Here is a 23,683-nt window from a genome sequence, read left to right on the forward strand (position 1 = left end):
TCTAGGCATTGTAAGGGCGCTTGAAGAGTGAAATTGACTCTATTATTTCTAATGGAACATGGGAGTTGGTTGATCTCCCTCCTGGGTGTTCTACTATGGGGTGTAAATGGGTCTTTAACAGGAAGTTGAATCCTGACGGCTCAATATATAAGTACAAAGCTAGACTGGTAGCTAAGGGTTTTAAGCAAAAGGAAGGAATTGATTACTTTGATACATATTCTCCAGTTGCAAGGATGTTAGGTCACACACACACTGTAGAGGGGGTGAATACAGTGTATAGTACACTCAAATCGAACTTTAAGAACTTAAGTAATAGAAAACAAACTTTATTGAAACAATAAACTCTGTTACAGTATGGAACTGTTACCTCTCAGTGATGAACAAATATCACGAGAGCTGCTAGGGTTACAATGAATAATCTTCTCTAATAATGATAACACTTATAGTGTAAACCCTATGTCTGTGTTTATATACTACACAGTTACAAGATAATCGCTAATTGATATGGAATATAATTCTGCTTCCTAAAATATATCAATCAAATATCTTTTCTTCCAAGTATTCCATTCTTTACGGAATTCCTTCTTCATGCATATCTCTTCTTATGTTTATCTTGATCTTCTTTCCTTTAATCAGCTACTGTCCTTATCTAATTGTCCTTCAGCACTTAAGTTCTGATATCTATCTTCTGATGATTATCTCCTGATAACATAAGTACTGATATCCTTAAGTCCTGACTTCCAGTATAAGTACTGATCAACAGTTAAGTACTGATTTATCCTGTTCAAGTAAGATCTGAAAGCTAAATATAAAACATATTAGCCATGACATTATCAAATATATCTAACAATCTCCCCCAACTTGTAAATTAACATAATATACAAGTTTAACAGATATTTGATGATGTCAAAAACATTAAGTACAAATGCATGAGAATTAGACTAGATACCTACAACTTACAGTCCTTAAAGCTTTTACCAATTTCAACTTCTGATAACAACTTTAGTCTGTATAAATATCAGAATTTAAGCAGTTGTAGATCTTTGACTTGGCTTCATCATTTTCTGATCTCCCTGATGTCAGGAGTTGTTCTGAGATAGTTCTTCAACAAACATTTCTCAGCATATCTTAGTTCATCAATCATTCTCCTTTTGACATCTTTTAAGCTCTGCAGTATCTTCACCAGTTTGAAAGATTGCAGCTCTGAGATCATTGATCTTTGCTTTTCTCAACTCCTGATCTAGTCTTATGACATAAGCTTTGTCAGACTCCAGATTGAATTCAAGTCCCTTAATACCAAGATATGTTCTGATCTGTGCAGTATTAGGCTTCATATCAACAATATCACCATTGTGATCTCTGTACTTTGGAACATATATGCTGTCAGACTTAACAGAATAAAGCCTTTTCTGTCTCTAAATCTGTTCTTTTAAGTAGTTTGCAGCAGTCTCTGTTATTCTGTCATCCACTTGAAGTAAGAAAAGTACATGCTCCAATTCTTCAAAATACTTCAATGGAATGGCATTTTGTCTTATATGATAAACCCTACCATCTGTCATGAAATACAACATGATGTATTCTTTCAAGTAGGTATGATAAACCATCTGTACAGATTCCAGTTGATTCAATCTCTCAGGAGTTGCTCCAATACCTGGTTCACTCAAGGAAGTTGGATCATTGGTAGTGTTGTGTACTCTTCTTTCATCAGCACTTCCCAATCCAGTTTTATCTTTAGCTTCCTTTCCATTAACTAATCTTGCTTCAAAACCACTTACAGTAGTCTTCAAAGATTGAGTCTGTTTTGCTTTAGTGAATCCTGGTAGGAGTGTCTTTGATCTATTTTCTGATATCAAGTTAACTTGAGCTCTGTCAGAGGTTACTTGCTTCTTCTGAATATCAGAACTTACAATTTCTTGACTCTGAACAACTTGAGCCATGTCAGAGGTTGTTTTAAGAACTTTTCTTGAAGTCAGAGCAAGATCATCCTTTTCATCAGTAATTTCTTCTTCCTCAGGAGGTACATAAACCTTGATAGGTTCACCAACCTTTTCTTTACCCTTGGATCTTAGATCTATCTGTGGTTGTGATCTAGCCAATGTTGCTTCAGTATGTGTCCTTTCTTTGATCACAATGCCTTTGAGTTTTGGAAGTGAATTTTTACCAGAAGCTTCAGATTTAGATGTGACTTTCTCTGATTTAAGTCTAGCTTCTTCTTCCTTTAAACTTTCCAAGTCCATTCCTGGATTTTCTTGAAGAAATAACTGTCTTGACATTTCCTCATCAAGATCAAGAAGTTCATCAGAATTTATCCTTTTACCAGCAGCAGAACTTATTCTTTTCCCAGTATCAGAACTTGTCCTGTGACTAGCTTGTCTTGATGTAAACCTTCTACCTTGACTATGACCGCTACCCATTCCAGAGTATCCTCGATCATCATTTCCATCATCCTTTCCTTACAGTGTCTTGTTAGTGTTGCAATTGGACTTAATTACCTTCTCCCCCTTTTTGGCATCAGCAGGTAGTAAAAGAGAGATAAGTAATTCCACTGAGGATTGGATTTCAGTAAGTTGCGATTGCTGAGAAGCTTGATTTGTCAGAATTTCATCAATCTGAGCTTGTTGTTTCTCTTGAGTTTTCTCAATATAAGCAATCCTGTCAATGGTAGGTTGAAAGAACTTTTTCTTATCAATTTTCCAAACTTGTTCTTGTTTGATAAAGTTCTCCTGAATCTTGTGTAGCTCTGCATGAGTAGTTGAATGAAGACCTTGTAGATGTTTAATACTCAATGCAGTGACTTTAAGCTGGGTTTTTAAATCATCAGAATTTAACATTTCATCAGCTTTAGTCAAGTGCTCAGCAAGATGTATTGCAGTTGGAACACATGAAACTGAGTTCCATTCCTTAGTCCACTCCTGACCTGCAGGAGTTTCACTCCAAGGTACTGGTGCATCCCCGATAACAAACTTCTTTACCAGTTCAGACTTAGGAAGAGTCTGTTGAGGAGTATGTCCTGAAGGACCTGCTTCATCAGCATCTATAGTTGGAGCAGCATCACCAGTATCTCCAGCATTTGCAGCATCAGAACTTAAAGAATCAGTATCTTCTGATAAGACAACAGTGTGAGTAGCAATGGAGGCTTCAGCGTCCTCTAATTGCTGATCTGATACTAAGTTCTGATCAAGAGCCATATCCTGATGCTCACCTAAAGTCTGATCATCAGCATCTTGATGCAGAGAAGGTGTTGTTGATAACTCTGGAGTTTGAACAGCATCAGTAACAGGTGTTGTGGAAGGATTATTTGCTGTTGGAGCTTCTAAGAGAAATACTTCAGACACAACCAAGTGTTGAACATCAATATCAGCACTTGTGCCTGGATCAACAAGAGACACAGATGGTGAGTTAGCCTTGTCAGATACAGCTTCCTGAGATGGAGTTGATGGAGAAGAAGTGACTGGAGCAAATTCCTTGTCTTGTGAGATCAAAGATTCCTGATCCCCTTCCTTAGCTGCTTCCTCTTCATCATCTGAAACTGGCCTTTGTGCCATCTGTTTCTTGTACTTCCTTGTTGATTTGGATTCCTTGGGAGTTTTAGGAACTGTCATTCGTCTAAGCCTCTTGAGAAGCCTAGAACCCCCAATTTCAAAATCCTTCTGAGAAATCTCTTTCTCAGCTTCAGATACAACAGGTTCTCAAGCAGGAACCGGTTCCTCAGAATCAGATTCATCGCTCAATGCAATCCTCCTTCTCTTTTGAGATGTTTGAGGAACATTCTTTGTCCTCGTTGGCTTGGAAGATGAATATTTCACAGTAGATGCTGAAGATGAAGGTCGAGCAGTCTGTGAAGTGGAGAGATAGGATTTGAGATATGTTCTGAGGGTAGGTTGAGTAGAATGAGAGGTAGGTACTGAGGTTGATGGATTTTGGGTGTTTGGAGTTGATTGGACATCAGAGTAAACAGATCTATAAGTATCAGGATCAGCATTTACCAGGATCTGTTTTACAGACTTAGGAATCTGTAATGGTCTAACCACTTTTTTCTTAGTATCAGCATTTACCAGGTCATTAAAGTATCGTTTTGCAACCTTAAAAGGTGGGGTTTGAGTGCTGACTAAATGAGGTTCATCAGTACAATAAGTGTAAATAAGTTGACAGAATCTAGCAAAATAAACAACATCTCGATTCTCTATCATCCTATCCCCAATAAAACCAATTAAAGCAGTTGCAAAATCAAAATGAGTTTGATTGATAATTGCATACCCGATGTGCTGACTCATAATTGGAATAGCATCAAAATTCGAACATTTGTTCCCAAAAGCTTTGGTGATGCAATCAAAGAAGAAACTCCATTCTCTTCTGATATTAGCCCGTTTCAACTGTCCAAGTTTCGTCAGACTCTTTTCATATCCCAATTCAGCCATTAACTCCCGAAGGGCTGAGTCCTCTGGAATTGAGAAAGTACAATCTTCTGGAAGATGTAAAGCCCTGCGTACTATACCAGGAGTGACTACAAAGGATGAATCACCCACTTGGAAGATAACACTGGGAGTTCCACGTTGACCACCATTATCAAAAAGTTCAGTCCTCCAAAACCTCAGAACTTGTTGGCTTGAAAAGAATTCAGGCTGTGTTAATGCATACCCAACCTCACTATGTGCAAGAAGATCTTGCACAAAGTGCAATTCAGATGGAGCTTCAGTGTGATCAAGAACTGCAGCATAGTTGTTGGGGACAAACTTAGCTCCATCAATGATTAAATCCTTAGGTGCCATGTGAAAAAAAATGAGATTCAAGTATGCCTGTTAGGTGTTTGAGATAATGTCTGTATGAAAAACCAACGTGAGAAATAAAGAGAAAGAGAGTAAAAGTAAGGAGAGAGATAAAATATGAAGAAAATAAAAGATTAAAGAAATCTTCTCTCTATTGTACTTATACTCTGAACAAAAATGTTACCGTTGGACACCTGTCAGACATGCAGTAATAACGGACAGTTACTGGGCTCGAGAAAACAGGAATCATTACTTACCCATTTGCCTAATTTCAAGGAAAAACCATTCCATTTATCAAGAGAAACAGTTTTAATTCAAAATTTAAACCGTTAGCACTGATTGAATTATTTTTCACTGTATCATTAATATTCTGAAAATACATCACATGAAAATGACCAAGATAAATTAGATAAGTAAGTGCTGAAAATGAATCAGAACATAATATAAAACAAAATTTATATGGTCATCAGAATATCAATCAGGATTTATCAACACAAGATAAAATAACTCAGAGACAAAATCTTGAAGTAAAAACAACTTTCATTAATATATCAAGACAATACATTTATGAAATGGAAATTACATCAATACTTATACAAGATTTTCCCTAAGCTTCTAAACCTAACATCAACAGCCTTAGTCCTAGCTAAGAAGCCTGACAAAGCTGATGATGAAGAAAAACAGGAAGAAGACGAGATTAAGTCATCTTCTTCTTCCTACTCTCGACAAACAGAATGGCGAGTCTGATGATTCGCTCTTGCTGGCGGAGAGCTTCCAGCCTTTCCTCCTCCAATCGCTCCAGATGGTGATGGTAATCCATATAGAAGAACAGAAGGTGTGTCAGTACCTCCTGTGGGACAGAGTCCCATATCTCCTCAGGAATGGCTGTGACATGCCATTCCTGCTGCCACTCGGCACAGCTTAGCTCCATATTGAAGTTTTGGTAGTTCAAAAACATGTTGTATCTGAACATTGTGTTTTTGAAAGAAGAAGTATGAAGATAAGTGTGTGAGAAGAATTTGATGGAAAGACTAATGTGAAGTGGCTGCTTATATAGGCACGAGAATGCCAGGAGATGTAAAGAAATTGAATGCTGACAGGTAGAATTAATTCTACCTCGTCTCCCTAGACTTTGAAAAAGAATAGCATTCATTGGAAGGAGGAATCATGGTTTAAAACGTACAAGAAACAAGAAACATTGGACTATTCAAGTACGAATACCATTAATCCTAATCATAGTGACTATTAATCTTCCACTTCAACATATTCTAGTTCGAACTGAGACCGTTATCAAATTTTATTCACAGATAAGCCAAGTAAAGGATTAGACTGAGAGATCAGAACTTAGACCTATACCAGAACTTAACAGTCATCAGAACATAATTTCTTAACTCGAAAAAGGAATGCCCATCTTAGTAAATCCTCATACAAGTTCTGAGTTATAGACTTCAGAACTTAATCATCAGAACGTGTAACTAGAACTTGTCCTCAGAATTTGTGCAATAATGACACAATGACTGTTTATCTAAAATAACATAGACCACCACATAAATTTTCATCATTCAGATGGAGTGATTAGTGTGTGCATTAAGCTAAATAACAGACAAAGAGTAAAGTCTGATTCACTTCAGTACATCTTAGAAATAAGGCATAACTAAAATTTTGCTAAAGAGCTGTCATTGTCCTGAAACCTATTGATGAATGAGTTCATGCTTGAGTCCACCTCAACTGTTTTGTGCTAATTTTATGCATCTTTTGAAATTCTATTTTACAGTGGCTTCTCAGTGTAAGTGAGTCACGACTGTTTATCAGAATTTATGCTATTATCAGAGTATTTCTCCAGTAATCATTGAGTGTGAAAAGTCACCAAGAAAATATTTTGCTTTTCTAATGCATATCTACTTAATACTAGCAATGTACTTGGGTCGTCCCTTCCACATTTTTACTCTAGACCTCAAAGGAGTACCTGATTTTATTCTTTGATCTTTTTGCTTTTTCTTTTGATAAGTGAGGTTTATCAGCACTTAGTACATTCAGTAGTTTTACTAGTATCAGAACTTCACAGATGAGTAGCATTATTCTAATTTGTGACTTAGTAATAAGATATACAAAGTAAACTTAACTAAGCTCAATTATCAGAATTTGCTAGTGTCATAGGGTTTCCACTGAAATAATTACTTCTTACATGGAATCATTTGTTTATTGAAGACTACTAGGTCAGTATCTAGCACAGTTATCCTCATAGGATTGAATAGGTACTTGAACAGACATATCACTTATCAGAGTTTAGAAACATATATCAGACAACAGTCAGTACTTAAAGACATTTATCAATTAAGCACAGAATACACAATGAGATTAATTCTGTAAATACTGAGCATAAAGTCTGATAACACAGAACAAGACTAAGCAGATTTAGAGAAAGAACCTGAAACCATTCCAAGTTCATTTACCAAACTTGTAAAAGTAGCTTCACACAGTGGTTTTGTGAAGATATCTGCTAGTTGTTGATCTGTGGGAACAAAATGCAATTCCACTGTACCTTCATCCACATGTTCCCTGATGAAGTGGTACCTGATGCTGATGTGCTTTGTCATTGAGTGTTGAACTGGATTACCTGTCATAGCAATAGCACTTTGATTATCACAGTAAATAGGGATTTTGAAATATGTTAACCCATAATCCAGTAACTGATTCTTTATCCAAAGAATCTGTGCACAACAGCTTCCTGCAACAATATACTCTGCTTCTGTAGTTGATGTGGAAATTGACTTTTGTTTCTTGCTGTACCAAGAAACCAATCTGCCTCCAAGAAATTGGCAGCTTCCATTTGTGCTTTTCCTGTCAATTTTTCAACCTACAAAATCTGCATCTGAGTAACCTATTAGTTTAAAATCTGATTCTCTAGGATACCATAATCCCAGAGCAGCTGTTCCTTTAAGATACTTAAAGATTCTTTTTACAGCTGTTAAGTGAGGTTCTCTTGGATCTGCTTGAAATCTTGCACAAAGACAGGTAGCATACATGATATCAGGTCTACTAGCAGTTAGATAGAGTAGAGAGCCAATCATACCTCTGTAGTCAGTAATATCTACTGATTTATCGGTATCCTTATCCAGTTTTATCGCAGTGGCCATTGGAGTGGATGCACTTGAACAATCTTGCATTCCAAATTTCTTCAGCAAGTTTCTGGTGTACTTGGTTTGACAAATAAAAGTGCCTTCCTCATTCTGCTTGACTTGAAGGCCCAGAAAATAGCTAAGTTCCCCCATCATACTCATCTGATATCTTGACTGCATTAGTTTGGCAAACATTTTGCAAAGTTTGTCATTTGTAGATCCAAAAATGATATCATCAACATAAATCTGGACCAGAAGTAAGTCCTTTCCATGGTTGAGGTAGAACAGTGTTTTGTCTATTGTCCCTCTGTTGAATCCACTTTCCAGAAGAAACTGAGCTAAAGTCTCATACCATGCTCTAGGAGCTTGCTTAAGTCCATAAAGTGCTTTATCAAGTCTGTAGACATAATCTGGATGTTTGGTATCTACAAAACCTGGAGGTTGTTCAACATATAATTCCTCCTCCAATTCTCCATTGAGAAAAGCACTTTTCACATCCATTTGAAAGACAGTAAACTTTTTGTGAGCAGCATAAGCCAAGAATATCCTTATGGCTTCTAACCTAGCAACTGGTGCAAATGTTTCATCATAATCAATTCCCTCCTGTTGAGAATATCCTTTTGCAACCAGCCTTGCCTTATTCCTTGTAATTATGCCATCACTGTCAGTTTTATTTCTGAATACCCACTTTATACCAACAACAGATCTATCATTTGGTCTTGGCACTAGGGTCCAGACTTTGTTTCTTTCAAATTCATTCAACTCTTCCTGCATTGCTTGCACCCAATCAGCATCTTGAAGAGCTTCTTCCACTTTCTTTGGCTCAGTCTGAGAGAGAAAAGAATTGTAAAGACATTCATTTGAAGTACCTGTTCTAGTTCTGACACCTGCATCAGGATTTCCAATTATCAAATCAGGTGTATGTGATTTTGTCCACTTCCTTGCAGATGGAAGGTTTTCTCTAGAACTGGATGCTCTCCCATGATCCATGCTATTTTCATTTTCATTTTCTGATGCTCCCCCTGAAACTATGCTCTCTGAGTTGGATTCTTCAGTATTTAGATTTTCAGCACTATCAGAACTTGGCTTATCAGAACTTGACGAATCAGAACTTGAAGAGCCAGATGCATGTTCTGATGTTTCTTGAGATGTGGTAGGATCTTGAGTATGCTCCCCCTGTATAGGTGCATCTTCCTTTGACGTAGTCTCCACAGTTTCAATAACATCAGAGTTTAATCCATCAGAGTTTACAGTATCAGGACTTAGACTGTCAGGATTTTCTGTATCAGAATTTGAGTTTTCATTTTCAAATCTCAGCTGATCATGGTCAATGAAATCTTCAAGACCAGTAATCTTTTTGTCATCAAAAGAGACATTGATAGATTCCATGACCACTTTTGTTCTCAAATTATAGACTCTGAAGGCTTTTGTGGAAAGTGGATATCCAACAAAGATTCCTTCATCAGCTTTTAGATCAAACTTTGATAGTTGTTCAGGATGAGTCTTGAGAACAAAACACTTGCATCCAAATACATGAAAATATTTCAGATTTGGCTTCTTTTTCTTCACCATCTCATATGGTGTTTTTCCATGCTTGTTAATGAGTGTTGCATTTTGAGTAAAACAAGCAGTCTGCACAGCTTCAGCCCAGAAATAGGTTGGAAGCTTTGCTTCTTCAAGCATTGTACGTACAGCTTCAATGAGAGTTCTATTCTTCCTTTCAACAACTCCATTTTTCTGTGGAGTTCCAGGAGCAGAAAATTCCTGCTTTATTCCATGGCTTTTGCAGAACTCTTCCATTATCAAATTCTTGAACTCAGTGCCATTATCACTCCTTAAAACTTTCACAGAATCTTTGACCATTTTATCCAGATGTTTGATATGATCAATTCTTCTTCGCAATAGACATGACATTTACTGGACCAAAGAGATCAACATGTATTAGATGATAAGGCTCAAGAATTGATGATTCAGTCTTGCTCTTGAATGAAGATTTTCTTTGTTTGGCTTTTTGACATGAATCACAAAGACCATCAGGAGCAAATACTGTGTTTGACAATCCTCTCACAAGATCTTTCTTGACCAGTTCATTTATATTGTTGAAATTTAAATGAGAGAGTTTCTTATGCCAATTTTAACTTTCTTCAATTGATGCTCTACTCATCAGATAGATTGCAGAACCATTAGTACTTGTTGAAAGCTTAGCTTCATAAATGTTACCACGCCTGTATCCTTTCAGAACAACTTTGCCTTTAGATTTACTCACAATTTCACAGTGTTCTTCAAAGATATCAACATGATAACCTCTGTCACAGATTTGACTTATACTCAGTAGGTTGTGTTTAAGTCCTGAGACTAGAGCTACTTGTTTAATTATGACATTTCCAAGATTGATATTGCCATATCCCAATGTTTTTCCAATGTTGCCATCTCCATAAGAAACACTTGGGCCAGCTTTCTCCACAAAGTCTGATAGCAGGGCCTTATTTCCAGTCATATGACCTGAACATCCACTGTCCAGAACTAGAATATTTTTCCTGTTGCCCTGCAATCACAAAGACCACTAATTATTAATTTTAAGGACCCAGACTTGCTTGGATCCTTTGGCCTTATTAAGTTTGTTAACATTTGCAGCAGATTTAGCATCAGAGTTTATGTTAACATTTTTCTTATCAGAACTTACACTATCAGACTTTGAATCAGAATTTACACTAGAAGGAACAATGGAAACTTTCATCAAAGAAGGTTTTATTTGATAATAATCATAGTACAAACTATGATATTCCTTACAAGTATAAATGGAATGCCATAAACTACCATAATGAAAACAAGGATTATGTGGTTTGTATCTAACAGACTGACTCTTAACTCCTGATTTTGAAGGTAAGGAGTTAATATTCTTATTCTTCCTGCAAAAAGAAGCCAGATGGTTAGAACTTCCACAGTTATGACATGTTTTCCTAGGAGCATCAGGAACAGGTTTATAATCATTACTTTTATCCACACCTTCCTTTCCATTCCTATTTTTCCTAGGTGATTTTACCTTGTTTGCATTCTTGACATCTTTCAGCTTATGCTTAAGTTGCTTCTTTGTCATTAAGCCTATGTTCACTTCAGCTGTCTTTTCCTGTTTTAGTTTGTCAGAAGTTAATTCCTTTGTAACTTCTGATTTCTCATTTTCAGACTTTACAGTTACAAACTTAACAGGTTTTAACTTTGGCTTTTGCTTATCAACAGACTTAATTTCTTCAGTTCCTTTATCTTTCTTATCTTCTCCATAACCTAAGCCCACTTTCCAGTTTCCACTACTTAGCAAATTTTGAGTTGTTTTGCCAGAGTTAGTCCTAGTCCTGATAATCTCTCTTTCCTTTTCTAACTCAGTTTTTAGAGATTCATTTAATTTTAGCACTTCATTCCTAACATAAAAAGCATCATCTCTATCCTTCTGAGTTTGATGGAACATGACTAACTCTTTTTCTAAGAAATCATTTCTTTTCTTAAATGCAAGATTTTCAGAAGTTAATCTTTCACATGTTAAAGTTTGATCTCTATAACTAACAAACATGGTTTTAAGATATCTTCTCAACTCATTAATATCATCAGTATGAAAAGCATAAGTAGTCTGGGGTACCTTTGTTTCAGCAGCTTCAGAACTGCTCTCAGCACTTTCTTTATCAGCATTTGCCATCAATGCATAGTTTTCCTCATTTTCAGAGTCTGAGGTGTCTGTCCAGCTTTTCTGCTTTGTGACAAGAGCCTTGCCTTTGTCACCCTTTACCTTCTTGCAGTCATGAGATATGTGGCCTTTCTCACCACAGTTATAGCATTTAACATTGGTGTAATCTCCTCTGTCAGACTTTCCTCCTCTGCCTTCAGATCTTCTGAAATTCTTTTTATCAGAACTTATGCCTTTCCTGGAAAACTTCTTTCCCTTCCTGAACTTCCTGTATGCAATCTTTGTGATTCCTTTCACCATAAGAGCACACAGCTTCATCATCTCCTCATCAGCATCAGTCTCAGGCAAGCTTTCAGAATCTGCGTCATCATCACTCTCAGAACTTGATGACTCAGTATCAGACTTTATGAAAAGAGCTTTACCCTTGTCTTTCTTTGAGGAAGCTGCTTTGGGGAATTCTTCTTCAGCCTTAAGAGCAACTGTTCTTGACTTTCCTCCTTTCCTCTTGCTTCTTTGTTCCATCTCCAGCTCATGAGTCTTGAGCATTCCATAGATTTCGTCAAGAGTTGTTTCATCAAGATTGTAGTTGTCTCTTATTGTCATTGCCTTCAAATCCCAGCATTCAGGAAGAGCTAACAGGAACTTAAGGTTTGAATCTTCAAGATAATACTCTTTATCAACCAATGACAAATCATTCAAAAGTTTGACAAATCTATCATATAAATCATTCAATGACTCATTAGTCTTTGAGTCAAAGTGTTCATACTCTTGAGTGAGTATTGTCTTCCTGTTCTTCTTAATTGTGTCAGTTCCCTGACACCTTATTTCCAGAGCATCCCATATCTCCTTAGCAGTCTTGCAGTTGATTACCCTGTTTGACATTACATTATCAATGGCGCTATGCAGTAAGTGTCGTACCTTAGCATCCTTAGCAATTGATGCTATGTCTTCAGCAGTATAATCACTCTTCTCTTTTGGTACGGTCTTTGCTGCTTCACCTGCAACTGCAACTGCAAGCTTGGTTGGTTTGTGAGGGCCTTCCTTGATTCTATCAAGGTATTCTGGATCTGTTGCTTCCAGGAACATGGTCATCCTTACCTTCCATATGGGATATACAGATGGTCTCAGTATGGGAACTCTGATGGTCTCATACCGACTCTGAATTTGTGTCTTTGGTGATTCCTCAGTTTTGGTAGGCTTAGTTGGAGTTTCTGTGTCCGACATGATTGTGTTTGGATCTTTAACTGTATGTATGTTAACAGATAGGCTCTGATACCAATTGTTAGGTCACACATACACTGTAGAGGGGGTGAATACAGTGTATAGTACACTCAGATCGAACTTTAAGAACTTAAGTAACAGAAAACAAACTTTATTGAAACAATAAACTCTGTTACAGTATGGAACTGTTACCTCTCAGTGATGAACAAATATCACGAGAGCTGCTAGGGTTACAATGAATAATCTTCTCTAATAATGATAACACTTATAGTGTAAACCCTATGTCTGTGTTTATATACTACACAGTTACAAGATAATCGCTAATTGATATGGAATATAATTCTGCTTCCTAAAATATATCAATCAGATATCTTTTCTTCCAAGTATTCCATTCTTTACGGAATTCCTTCTTCATGCATATCTCTTCTTATGTTTATCTTGATCTTCTTTCCTTTAATCAGCTACTGTCCTTATCCGATTGTCCTTCAGCACTTAAGTTCTGATATCTATCTTCTGATGATTATATCCTGATAACATAAGTACTGATATCCTTAAGTCCTGACTTCCAGTATAAGTACTGATCAACAGTTAAGTACTGATTTATCCTGTTCAAGTACGATCTGAAAGCTAAACATAAAACATATTAGCCATGACATTATCAAATATATCTAACAAAGGATGGCAACAATCCAAATGCTTATAGAATTGGCTTTCGTCCATGGTCTTATCATCCATCAAATGGATGTAAAGACCGCTTTTCTTCATGGTGAACTTGAAGAAGAGATTTATATGGACTAGCCTGAGGGATTTATTGCATCTGGAAATGAAAGGAAAGTATGTAAGTTGATCAAGTCCATCTATGGCTTGAAACAAGATCCCAGGGATTGGCATAAAAAGTTTGATGAAACTGTATTGTCGTTCAGTTATATGATTAATGAAAGTGACAAGTGTGTCTACACCAAAGTCAAAGGTAGTGAGTCTGTTATCTTGTGCCTAAATGTGGATGACATCTTATTGTTTGGAACCAATATTGAGATTATTAATGAGATAAAAGAATTCTTGAATAGGCATTTTGAAATGAAGGATATGGGTGAGGCTAGTGTGATTCCTGGAATCAAACTAATTCAGTCGGCTGAGGGAATAACCTTGACTCAATCTCATTATATAGAGAAATCTATACTTGAGAAATATGGTTATTCACAGTGTTGAATCACTAGTACACGCTCTGATCCTAAAGTTGCCCTTGTCAAGAATACTTCAGGAGTGCCCATGTCTCAGTTAAGGTATTCTTAAATTATTGGGAGCTTGCAGTATCTTTCAAACTTTAATAGACCGGATATTTCATATTTTGTGTCTAAGTTGGCTAGATATACGAGCTTTCTAAACAGAACTCATTGGGATGCTCTTGATAGAGTACTTAGATATCTAAAAGGCACAATGTACCTTATTTTACAATATAGGAGATTTCCTGGTGTGCTTGAAGGGTACAATGATGCAAGTTGGATAGCTAAGAAGTCTGGTTCCAATAAAGTGACTGGATATGTATTCACCTTGGCAGGTGGAGTAATATCCTAGAAGTCAAGCAGACAGACTATAGTGACTCGGTCTACATTTGAGGCTGAGTTGTGTGCACTAGATGCCACGGGGATGGAGGATGAATGGTTACACGGACTTATGTCTGCGATACCTGTAGTAAGCAGACCGCTTCCTGCTATTGTTATTTATTGTGATAGTCGAACAACTATTGACAAGATTAGCAGTAAAAAGCATAATGCTAAAACAAATAGACACATCCAAGTTAAAACAAAGAGACTACATCACCAGAGCTTTTGCCAACAAATGCTCCAACTTTGATGCCTTTCCCATTCTGAGTCAGCAAATAGGGTATGCACTTCTAAATCAAACTCACTTTGATTATGCTACTGCTATTTTGGGTTTTATTGGGGATAGGATGAATGAGGACCCAAATACTGTTTACTTTGCTAGATTTTGTCAACTCATTTACAGTTTTTGTTGTCCTGATAAGCCCCAAAACTTTAGTGAGTCAATTCAACCATTTAAACTTGCTAAAAAGGCCTTCATAGACTTATTATCTACTGATAATAAGAAAGAGATACTAAGACCCCTTCAAATTCCTGATTCAGTAAAATAGTTCTTAGTAAACTCTGACCCTAACACATACACACCCAAATTTCCTGAAGTTGCACCCTTTCAACCTCCACCAACACAACCTTCCAACTCTAAACCACAGCCTACCATCAGAACTTATTTCCAACCAACACAATATTCTCAACCATAACCATCAGCACCTACTACCAAACCAACCTCTGGTACTTCCCAAAAGGTGCCAGTTGTAAAATCTTCAAGAGCAAATTATGTTCCTCAATCTCCACCAAGGAGAAGAAGAAAGATAATTCTGAGGGATGAATCAGATGAAGATGAGCAAGTCCAGGTTCATGCATCAGAACCTGTGACATTAGAAGCTGAAATGGAAATTTTTCAGAAAGAGGTAACTCCTTAGAAACAGACTGAAGCTGAGGGTTCTGGAATTTTAAAAAGGAAAAGAACTTCAAGTTCTGATGCAGCTCAAGCAACTCCTCCATCATCCAAAAGATCAAAAAAAATGAGAGCAGGTAGGCATATGGCACAACCTCAATCTGAGGCTACTAAAGAAGCTGAGGAAGGGGATCAGGAAACTGTTACAGTTGAAGATTCAGGATTAAGTCCTGAAATTGACATTCATAGTCTGAACATTCCATCTGTCTTGTTTCTGGAAGCACCACAAGGACAAGTGACAACTCCACCTGTTTCTCCATTAAATGCTGAAATACCAACTACTCCAATTCTGGATGTGGAAACAAATGAAGTTGTACTAGAATCTCCTACAGCCACAAATACTCTTGTGTTGTCAGAAGATGATGAGCTTCTAGCAAGTTCTGGAGAGTCAGCTCCAGTAAACACTCCAGCTCAAATTCTTGGAAAGGAGATACTGCTTAAAAAGTTTGTTGAAGAAGATGCTCCTTCCATGGGAAGAAACTCATAGAGGAGTTGAATGGACCAAGAAGTGGAATGAGCCTGACTTCATTCCAAGCTCAAAAGTTCTGACAGATCATATTACAAAAGCTGATGAGTTGTTGATAAATTCTGACTTCAAAGCTCAACTGAAAGTCACAGCTCTCAGTACTAAATCTCTTCAGGGTCAACCCTCCATTACTCATGAAAAGGTTGATAAACTTCTGGAAAAAGATGATAAGTTGGATATGGAGATCAAGCTAGACAAGAAGAGGTTTATCGGACCTATTCAAGAGAAAGTTGAAGCTATTGAGAAAGTTCAAGAAGAGCAGCAGGCCCAACTGGCTGAGGTCCTACAAAATCAAGCTGCTCAATGGACTCAACTGAATGAAATCCAATCTTCTGTGGAACTTCTTCTCTCTCTACTCCTATCAGATGATGCCAAAAAGGGGGAGAAGGTAGTCAAGTCCAAATGCTCAACTAGTCAAGTACTGAAGAAGAGGGATGATAAAGAAGATGACCAGGGAAACCCTAGCAAGGGAAAAGGTCAAGGAAAAAGAAGCAAAGTTTATTCACATAAACTAATTTCTGATTCTAGTAAATCTTCTACTCAAAAGAATTCAAGTTCTGAAGCTGTGAATGCTCAAGTTCTGAAAGCAAGTTCTGATGATCAAAGTCTGATGACAAAGCTTGATATTCTCATTCAGTCTGGAAGTCAAGACTCTCAGAAGTTTTTACAAACTCTGAAGCTTAAGGGAAGGGAGACTACTGTCTACTATAAGGATCCCAAGATTCAGACACTTGATGAAGAGATTGCTAGAAGATTATTTCTCAAGCATAATCCTGGAATGGATTTAGAGACTCTAAAGGAGGAAGAAGGTAGATTTGCAGCTGAGAAGACAAATCTTAAATTTAAAGCTTTTAATGCAAAGACACCTCCAAGGCCTAAGGCAAAAGGCATTATGATCAAGGAAAGGTCAACTTCTGATGCTTCAAAGCCCAAGACAAGATCACAAGTTGAAATTGATCCCAAGGCAAAAGGGAAAGAAAAGATTGATGAGCCAACAAAGCAACAGGAGATGAAGATTCCTCAAATCCTGATGAATCCTGTGTGCAAAATGGTTCTGGTTTTTGATGATACAGTTGCTAAAGATGAAACTGTTGAAACTCTGAAAAGAAGAAAGATAACAGAAGAATCCAAGACAACCTCTGACATAGCTCAAGTTGTTCAGAGTGAAGACATTTCAGAACAACAAGGTATAAATGAAACAGTAAATCCTGATCAATTCATCAAGACATCAACCTTTGATAGAGCTCAAGTTGATTTGGGAAAGATGACAGTTACTGATAAGAAGAAATTCCCATGGAAAATTGTTAAACCATCAGATCCTAAGAAAAGTCAACTGCTATCTGATCTCATGACTGTTGGATTGAAAGCCAGAGAAGTAAGAGACAAAGCTGGATTAGGTTCTGAAGAAGCCAAAATCAAAATAGGAGTTGAAGTAATTACCAGAGATCCATTCTTATTAACTGAGAAACCTCTTGAGGAAATTACACAGAAACACCTTGACAAGGTTATATCTGTTCAAGTGGTACTGGATACTCATGATAAGAGTAATTTCAAAGAAAAGGTGATTCTATTTCTTGAAGATGGAAGAACATACAGAATGTCAGAATCAAATGTGCTGAACAAATCTCTGAAAGAACTTCAATTCTTTCATTATCTTTTGGAGATAAAGTCTGAGATTACCAGAAGATGGTAAAATTTCATCATGAAGACTATAAGGGATAAAGCTAGAATCTCTGGATCAAGGGTTGCAGAATTTGTTCCAAAGATAGTTGAAGATGATGGAAGTGAAATTCCAATAAAGAAGAATTCTGCTAAACTTGAAGTTATTCTGAAAGAGAAATATTTGTGCTATAATGAAGGCTCATCTCACCCAAGGGTAATCAAACTTGGTGATGGAGTGGAAAGAAATCACATCTCAGTACTTAGGACTGTAATCTACCAGATTGGGAGTCAAGATGAAGAACTGCAACAAGTCAAAGCTAAATTAGCTCAAGTCCTGAGGAATGCAGAAGATAAGCTAATATCAAACTTTTTCAAGAATCTCTTTGGATTCAGATTGACTCATTAAAATTGGTAAAAGCTGTAAGGACTGTAAGTTGTAGTTAGTTGTTTAAATAAACTCTCATTGCATTTGTACTTAAATGTTTTTGACATCATGAAATCTATTAACTTGTATATTTTTCATAATTTAAAAGTTGGGGGAGATTATTAGATATATTTGTGATGTCATGTCTAATTTGTTGTGTTTAGTTTCAGAACTTAATAACTGGACTTACTGGAAATCAGAACTTACTGAAGTCAGAACTTATATCAGAACTTAAGTTCGCCAGGATTTATATCAGGACTTAAGTGCGGGTACTTCAGATAAGGAATGTAGCTGATTTACAGGAGAGGATCTGGACTAAAACAATAGAAGATATGTATGAAGAGTTGGACAGCTATAAAAGACTTGTAGAAGATAATATCTGATTGATATATTTTAGGAGACAGAATTATATTCCATATCAATTAGAAGATATCTTATAAATGTGTACTATATAAACACAGCTAAGGTTTCACACTATAAGTGTTATAATTCACGAGAACATTATTAATTGTAACCTAGCATCTCTTAGTGATATTGTTCATCACTGAGAGAGTAGTTTAACCTACTTTGTAACAGATCTTATTATATTGAATAAACTTGATTACTGTTACATACTTGTGTTCTAAATCGATTTAATTGTATAAACACTATATTCAATCCCCTTCTATAGTGTTGTGTGACCTAACAATAACATTTAGTGTGTGGCATAAGTGAACCGAAGAATGTTGCTGAAACAAAATGATGTCAATCAAAATATTGAGAAGGGAAGAAAATATTTTGAACAAGTATTCAAACAGAGTGAAATGCCTAGTTTAGAAAGAAACGCGTTTTTAAATACTCTTAATTTTAGCTTTTTGTTAAATGACAGCAAAGATATCTCAAACAAAAACTTAATTCTCCAAGAACCATATGCAGCAAATAAAATTACTTCTATCGCACTAAATTATGTCATGGTTCTTCCATATTAGGAAGTAGAATCTACTACCTGATAGGTGAAAATATGGACTATGGTTTACAGAATTGCTAAAGCTAAAGCATAATGTCGAACAAGCTTACAAGTTACATCATTTGTTTTCAAATGTACTGTAGGAATCGATTAAAAATTTAAAATCCAACCCTAAACATCCATATATTTTAGGTCATACTGATTAATATCTTTAAGCCTGAACGTATTATAGGTCATACCAACGGTATAGGTATTGCTTTTTTAAAAATTATTCCACTGCGTTACTGGGGCATCCCGCAGAAACATAAACATTCTCAAACGCTTCCACGACAAAATTTTCAAGAGAAGCAGAGTAAAAGACCCTGTAATATCCGAGAAATACCGTGCAATTATTTTTATCAATAAATAATTAATATTTGATTATTATGTGAATTTTTGGTAAATTATCTGATGATTGTTATTGATATTTGGGTGTTGATATGTGATAAAGTGTAAGTACTTTGCTTTTTAATAAGTCCAAAATAAAGTATAGATAATTATGGCATTCTTCTGGCAATTTTTGGATTTTTATATGTTTTGTAAGGATTTATAGGCTTATCAATTAATTGCTAATAATTATAAAACTACTTTACAAAACTGGGAATCGACCAACTTCAATCGTTTTTTCGTTTTTACAACCCGAAACTCTTCGAAAAACTTTGTTAGATATATTTGATAATGTCATGTGTAATATGATTTGTGTTTAGTTTTCAGATCTTACTTAACAGGACAAATCAGTACTTAACTAGAAATCAGCACTTATACTGAAGACAGAACTTAAGATATCAGAACTTAAGTTATCAGAACTTAAGTGATCAGAAGATATTTATCAGGAGATAATATCAGGACTTAAGTTGACTTTCAGATAAGGTAGGCGGCTGATTGAAAGGAAAGAAGATCGAGACTAAGACAAATAGAATTATGCATGAAGAAGGAATTCTATGAAGAATAGAATACTTGGAAGAAAAGATAATTGGTTGATATATTTTAGGAAGAAGAATTATATTCCATATCAATTAGAATTTATCTTGTAATTGTGTAGTATATAAACACAAGCATAGAGTTTACACTATAAGTGTTACGATTATCAAAGTTATTATTCTTTGTAACTCTAGCAGTTCTCGTGATAATTTGTTCATCACTGAGAGAGGAAAGTTCCATATTGTAACAGAGTTTTTTGTGTTGAATAAAATCTGTTTTTTGTTACTTGAGTTCTTATATTCGATTTGATTGTGCTAAACACTGTATTCAATCCCCTTCTACAGTGTGTGTGACCTAACAAACTCCTTCCTAACCTAATATGATTATTCCGTACAGTTTTCGTATTTTGACTTTTTCGATCCGGAGTACGGTTTGACTCGTACGTGTCCCGGCGTAAAATTTTTGATACGATAATCATTATATGGATTAATAAAAACCGTATTCTCGGAAGATGAGATATTATTACATTATTATTAAATATTCAATTTTTTTTGCATTTTTGGATTATTCGTAATATTTGGGAATTCTTGATATAATTTTTGTATTTATTGGATTAAAAAAATTCCCCGTTAATTATTAATTTTGGGCTAATTATATTTATTAAATGATATAATTAGGCCCTAAATAATTTTGAGAGTATTATTTTTATAAAATATAAATACCATTTAATTATTATTTTATTATATAAAAATTAGAAAGTATAAATAAAAATCAGAAAATTCCCTGAAATTTGTTCTTGGTGTTCTTGAGAATCAAAGCATGATTTTTAGGGTTTATGTTTGAAATTGGGGGTTTTTGATTCTGGAATCGTTTGTTGTTTTTGATGTTTGAACAAGCTTTATTATTGAATTTGCAATCGATTGGTATATATAATTGCTGATTATAACCCCAGGGATAGTGAAATCGAATTCGAGTTATGTTTAATAATTTTGATTCGATTGTTCTTGAATTTGACTGATATTTGGTTAGAATTAAGCCCATAGATAGTTTGTACGTGATTTAGGCTTTAATTCCTCATATAATTCGTTGATTTTCACTTGAGTTTTGGTGAAATTGTATTTTTCCGATTTGCTCATCGGAAACATGTTTGATTCGGCCGGAAAACAGGAAATCAGAGTTGTTTGTGGTTGTTGTTTCTGTGACTGAGTTGCTGGAAGCATTTGTGACAAGTTGAACCAAATAAACAATGCAAAACCGGGAGTTTTGGTGGCCGTTGGAGCTCGTCGGAGTCCGGAAAAGCTCGCCGAATTCTGGGTTTAACTCCAGTTTCCGGTTGGCTTTAAATCCGACCCGGGAGTTCTTCATGACCCGTTTGGGTCGAATTTCGACCCGGTTTCAATCCCCAAAACCCTATTTCCCAAAACTGATTTATGTTTCTGTATTTTCTTTTTATTAATTCAATTCTTTTAATTTTAAAAATCATTTCTGATTTAAATTAATTTAGTTAATTATTTTTAATTAATACAGTTTTTTATTAGGGTAATGCTGCAGAAGCTGAACCCGTGGATTTTCCTGGGATTGATCTTTGGGAAGGTTATGTTAATATTGGGCCACTAACCTCAACATGTGTGAAGTGTGGTGCCCGTATGTGGAACATAGAATGGAGCAACAAATTCAACAAAAATAGTCCGCCTACCTTCTCTCTATGTTGTAAAAATGGACAAGTTTAGCTCCCACCTGAGAAACAACCTCCTGAGCTGTTAAGATCATTGCTATATGGAAACGACAGGACAATCCACTTCAAGTTATACCATCATCTTTATAATTAATTATTTGCGATGTGTTCCGGTGGTGGTAAAATAGATCACAAAATTAATAATGGAGGATCACCCTATTGCTTTAAGGTCAAAGGTCAAAATCTTCATCTTATTGGTAGTCTGCTTCCGCCATATGGTGAATCTCCCAAATTTTTAAGTATATATTTATGATACTGAAAATAAATTAGAAAATAGGATGAATCTAATAGGTGGATGCATAGATGAAATTGACGAGAGCATTGTTGAGGCTTTAATGGACATGTTAAATCAGCATAATGAACTGGTCAGACAATTTTATACTGCACGTGAGCGCTTCTAAGATAATGAACAGGATGAATTTAGTTTGTTTCTCTTATCTTCTCAATCAGGGAGTGGTCGTCCTAATATAATTTGGACCAACAGATGAGATTGAAGGTCTTTTATTAAGTACTAATGGAGATTCATTGGGTTTTCAGGATACATTTGTGGAAATGCGTACAAAATCACTTCAGAGGGTTTGGGAAATTGATTTTTTTTATGTATCTCCACTTTCCACTTTTGTTTCCCCATGCTGATGAAGGTTTTTATACAAAGATTCCATTGAATAAAACAAAGGTATCAAAATCAGCCGATATAAATCCCGATTATAATGATTTTGAAAAGAAGCATCAAGAATATGTTCCCATGAAAAAATATTATTGCTATAAGTTGATGATTCACCTTTCTGAAGGTATACTAGATACTCTCCTATGTTTAATTTTTTAAAGTTAATGTTTAATAGCTTCATGAACTTATTCAGAAATTTTCATATACCACATTATCTGAATCAAAGTTTTGTGTGTCAGGTTTGACTCTTCATTTATCAGGTCATTTGTGGCAACAGTATGTCGTTGATGCCTTTTATGCAATTGAACAATATCGGTTGGATTGGGTTACTACTCACTAGACAACTATAAGGTCAGATCTCTATACTTCCATCCGCGATGGTTTGCGTAAAGGTGATCACGATCCCAATTATGTTAGAAAAGTTGTTGTATTACCTGCATCATTCACATGTTCACAAAGATATATGTCACAACATTTTAAGGATGCACTTGCGTTATGTAGGGCTATTGGACACCCTTCTCTTTTCCTGAAAATAATATATAATACAAAGTGGCCTGAAATAACTAGGATGATGAAATCTTTACCGGGTGTTGATGTGTGGGATGCACTTGACATAGTGTCCAGAGTTTTTAAACTCAAGTTGGATCAGCTCATGCATTTGTAAAGAAGAAAACTACTTTGGGAAATAGGAGGTATTTTTTGATGAACCTTTCCTTTTATGACAATTTAGAAACTCTTTACTCTAAAAATTTAACTCAAACACATTATACAATTATGCATGTAATAGAATTTTAAAAACGGGGTCTTCCACACATGCATATGTAGGTTTCGCTACACCCGGATGCTAGGCCCAAAACAATTGCTCAAATAGATGCTCTGGTCAGTGCTGAAATCCCTGACAAGAATACAGATCCTGTTGGTTATGCCGATGTCAGCAATTATATGATTCATGGGCCCGGTGGAGTTGACAACACATACTCACCTTGCATGGTTAAAGGAAAATGTATGAGACACTTTCCTAAGAGGTATCATAAAATGTTATAAATTTTTCATTTTTATTTTTATATGGTTTGAATAAATCATTTCAAACCATACACATATTACTATAATGTTAGGTCACACACTGTAGAAGGGGGTTGAATACAGTGTATATCACAATCAAATCGAATTCTAATAACACAAGTAACAGAAAATAGACTTTATTCAAAGCAATAAAATCTGTTACAATATGGAACTGTCCTCTCTCAGTGATGAACAAATATCACGAGAGCTGCTAGGGTTACAATGAATAATATTCTCGATAATGATAACACTTTTAGTGTAAACCCTATGTCTGTGTTTTTATACTACACAGTTACAAGATAATCACTAATTGATATGGAATATAATTCTGCTTCCTAAAATATATCAATCAGTTATCTTTTC

Source organism: Apium graveolens, chromosome 4 (assembly GCF_009905375.1).
Source record: "Apium graveolens cultivar Ventura chromosome 4, ASM990537v1, whole genome shotgun sequence".
NCBI classification, from domain to species: domain Eukaryota; kingdom Viridiplantae; phylum Streptophyta; class Magnoliopsida; order Apiales; family Apiaceae; genus Apium; species Apium graveolens.